Genomic DNA, 4953 nt, shown 5'->3' on the forward strand with positions numbered 1-4953 from the left:
TTTGGAGTCCCTAGATATTTAATGATTGATGGTGGTTCACATTTTATTCATGGTGCCTTCCGTAAACTATTAGCTAAATATGATGTTAACCATACAATTGCATCATCTTATCATCCTCAACTAGTGGTCAAGTTGAACTGAGCAATGGAGAAATAAAATTAGTCTTGCAAAAGACCGTCAATAGATCCAGAAAGGATTGGTCTAAGAAACTTGATGATTCTTTATGGGCTTATTATAGAACTGCTTATAAGAACCCCACCGGGATATCCCCATATAAAATGGTCTATGTAAAATCATTAAATATACTCCCATGTGACCACCGCATCGTGAGATTTTCATGTGTTGTTGTTTCGAGTTGTTTTTCTGGCAGGTCTAAGAATATGTTGTCTCAAGATTCAGATGGAGAGAGCTATGTATCCCACTATATTTCGGACCCAAAGATCTTTGGGGATATCTATCCCTACCTTTGGTCCACGGATGACGAGGAGGATAATGAATTGGAGGAAACAAAGGAGGCCAACTCAGAAGAGGATGAAGTTCCACTACCCCAGCCTGAAGATATGCATATGGAATTCAAGAAGTCAAGTCTCCCAAACGGCTAAATAAATCTAAGGATCAGTTTATCCCGTCATGTTTTCTATACTAAAGCAATATGGGATTATGCAAAAAGATATTGAAGCTTGAGCAAGAAAATGATGACTTGAGGGAGGATAATTTTATCCTCCAACGTAAGTTGGAGAAGAAGAATGCTGCTACTACACCACCACCATCACCTGAGGAGGACGCTTGAGTACATGGGTATGGGCACCACCCTTGGCTTGCCCCAAGCTTGGGGGAGGTACCCTGGTATCGTATCACCATCACTTCCATCATTACTATCTATCTTAGTTCAATCCTTAGTTGATTCGTGATTTAGAGAAATAAATTTCAGATTTGCTCTCCTTAGAATTCTTATTTTGAGTTCCATCTATCTTTGTAATCAAGTATGCGAGTTATATAATAAAGATTAGTTGAGTTTTTATGCTTTACATGTGGGCAACCATCAGCATAGCATGTCAATAAAAAGAAAGATAAAGATCATATGCTCATCTCATGAGAAATAATGACTTCACACAAAAAGGGTGAAGTGATAAAAGTTGTTGATAGTAAACAAACATAGTATTAGTCACTGTTGCAATCTAAGCAAGATCATGATAGAGGACAGGAGACTCACATATAAATACACTATCTTCGACACCTTTTATGATTGTGAGCCTTCATCAAATATTATATAATGATCAAGTGTTGATGTTGGACATGGAAGACAATGCAATGATCATGGTAGTTTATATTCACATAGAAGTTATATGGTTATATGGTTTTGTATCCTTCAACATGTGATGCTTGCTTTAGATCCTTTGCTAGCCCAAAAATTCCGCACTGAGTAGAGATACTACTTGTGCATTCTTAACTCCGAAGCCTAGTTTATTGCCATGAGAGTCCACAATACCTACCTACAAATTGAGTAATATCCTTCAAGTAAGTTGTCATCGGTGCATCAAGCAATAAAAATTGCTCCTAAATATGTATGATCTTTTATTGCAAGGGAAAATAAGCTTTGTACAATCTTGTGATGGCAAAGAAATAAAAGCGACATAGTTCACAATAAAGTTTACTATCATAAGGGGCAATATAAAGTGATGTTCCTTTGCATTAATAGTTCACACATTCAACAAGTTAAAAGCGCATGAAAACCTCTGCTTCCCTCTACGAAGGGTCTATCTTTTACTTTCATGAGTTCAATCATGTACTTGAGTAAATAAAGTTTATTCCTCCTCCAACCTATTAATCTTATAGTGGGAAGCATCATGTGTTGAGGAAAGATTCAGATTTATATATTCAAGTGGATGTAAATGATCATGATTTATTATTATTGACATTATCCTTGAGGTAAATAAGTTGGGTGGCAAATCATTCAAGCCCCTATCTTCCTATGTGTCCTATGGAAACATGAGCTCCAAAAATATGCTTTGAGCATGAGCAATCATGGAAGATTAAATGATAGTTGAGTATGTGAACTTGCCAAAAAGAAAGGTCTTACATAGACTCCCCTCTATATTATGATGACTTATGATTGTCCAATGACTTAGAACATAGTTTGTTGATTATCAATAAAGTTTATGCTCCATACTCCAATAGTTGTGAATGGATTGTTACTTGTTTATGAGAAATTATATGATAAAATACTTGCTGCTATGCTAATATTCATGATGATCTCATACTCGTATTCTTTTTTTTATCGACACCTCTCTCTCAAATCACGTGGTGATTATTTTCGAGCTAAGCTTCCACTTGAGAACAAGCCAGGTCTAAGCTTGGGGGAGTTGATACGCTCATTTTTCATCATGGATTACTATTGATATTTGTGTTGATCCTATCCATTATACCTTATCATACAATTCTTATGCTCTTCCTTCCTAAATATGCAAGGTACATCACTAAGAGGGAAATATCTGGAAACTGGAATTTTGGACCGAGAAACCGAGAAAAAGGTAGAAAAATCAACTTGCTCCAAATGACTTGACACTTTATGAAGAATTTTTTATATAATATTTGAGAATTTCTGGGATAAAAATATATTGCAGAGGGGCCGCCAGCTGGGCACAAGCCTACATGGCGCCCCCAGGCCGCGTCGTGATGGCTTGTGGGGCCCGAGCTGGCCCTCTGGCGGCCATCTTCTCCTATATGGTGTGTTTTACCCTAGAAAAAAAATCATAAGTGACCTTTGGGGATGAAGCGCCGCCGTCTCGAGGCGGAAACCTGGGAAGATGCCTTTTTGCTCTCCGACAAAGAGATTATGCCGGGGGGAGGGGGAAATCGAAGCCATCGTCATCACCAACACTTCCTCCTTCGTGGGAGGACCAATCTTCATCAACATCTTCACCAGCACCATCCTTGTATTCAATCTTTGTCTCAAAACGACATATTGGTACTTGTGGGTTACTAGTTGTGTTGATTACATCTTATAGTTGATGCTTGTTGGATTAATTGGTGGAATATATTATGTTCAGATTCTTAATTTTTATTATTACACCTCTCATCTTGAACATGTTGATGATGTGCGAGTAGTTACCATTGTTCTTGAGGACATGGGAGAAGTCTTGTTATAAGTAATCATATAAATATTGGTATTCAGTCAATATTTTGATAATATGTATGTTGTTACTTCCTGTAGTGGTGTCATGTGAATATCGAGTACAAGACACTTCACCATGTTATGGGCCTAAAGGAAGTCATTGTGGAGTAACAAATAGATAATGGATTGCGAGAGTGACAAAAGCTTAAACCCTAGTTTATGCATTGCCTCAGAATGGGTTGATTTGGATCCACATGTTTCATGCTATGTTTAGATTTATCTTAATTCTTCTTTCTTAGTTGCGATGTTGCGAGAGGGGGTAATCATAAGTAGGTTGTTAGTTCAAGTAAGAACAACACCTTAGCACTGGTCCACCCACATATGAAATCATCGGAGTAGCAAACACGAATCAACTTAATATGATGAACATGACTAGACAGAAATTCCCATGTGTCCTCAGGAGCTCTTGCTTTATATAAGAGAACTTTTATGTGTATCATTTGCTATAAAAAGGATTGCGCCACCTTGTTGCACCTTTGCTACTATTGTTACTTGTCACTTGTTATGAATTATCTTGCTACAAAACTATCTATCACTGTTACTTACAGCACTTGCAAAGAATTCCTTGCTGAAAACTGCTTATCATTTCCTTCTGCTCCTCGTTGGGTTCGACACTCTTACTTATTGAAAGGACTACGATTGATCCCCTATACTTGTGGGTCATCACTTACCTCCCCTCTTCTTAGAGGGTATGATACTGGTTATGGAGTCTTTCAGTTTATTCACAGTGAACAATAGGAAACCGAAGTGAACTCAATAAATAGAGCTATGCTCCCCGGTAACATCGCCAAAAAATGTCTTGATAAACCAAAAGTATAGGGGATTCCAACAGTCTTCGAGCACATTATTTCACCCAATTTTTTGATTCGACACAAGGAGATACAACAAATATTTATGAGTCTGGCAGTTGAGTTGTCAATTCAACCACACTCGGAAGTTATTTCAGTAGCAAAGTGTTTAGTAGCACAGTAGTAATAGTAACAAGAACAATAAGAGTAACAACTTGTGATGTTTGTAACATCGATAGAAGTAGTAGAAACTTAACAAAGATTAGTATGATAAAAGTGTAGGCATTGGATCAGCGATGGATAAGTATGTTGGATGGTATTCATCATGTAACAGTCACAATCTAGAGCGACACAAAACTAGCTCCAATTCATCAATGTAATGTAGGCATGTATTATGTATATAGTCATACGTGCTTACAATAAGAACTTGCATGCCATCTTTTGTCGTACCCTCCCGTGGCAGCGGGGTCTAAAGGAAAACCGATAGATATTAAGGCCTCCTTTTAATAGAGAACCAGAACAAAGCACTAACACTTGGTGAATACATGAACTCCTCATACTACGGTCATCACCGGAGATGATCCCAACTATTATCACTTTGGGGTCTATGGACATAACACATAATAGGTGCATACAACTTGCAAGATATGACCTAAAACAATCTCATATTCATAGAATCAAAATATATACATATATGAAATTATGGCACTCGGGCCCTAGTGACGAGCACTAAGCATAGAAAAGTCATAGCAACATCAATTTCAGAACATAGTGGATACTAGGGATCAAGCCCTAACAAATTAACTCGATTACATGAAAAATCTCATCCAACCCCATCACCGCCCAGCGAGCCTATGAAGGAACTACTCACTCTCCATGGTTAGCATCATGGAATTGTTGTTGGAGAAGGGTTGGTGACGATGATGACGATGAATCCCCCTCTCCGGAGCTCCAAACGTACTCCAAATCAGCCCTCCTGAGGAAGAATAG

The sequence above is a fragment of the Hordeum vulgare genome, chromosome 7H (assembly GCF_904849725.1).
Source record: "Hordeum vulgare subsp. vulgare chromosome 7H, MorexV3_pseudomolecules_assembly, whole genome shotgun sequence".
NCBI lineage: Eukaryota > Viridiplantae > Streptophyta > Magnoliopsida > Poales > Poaceae > Hordeum > Hordeum vulgare.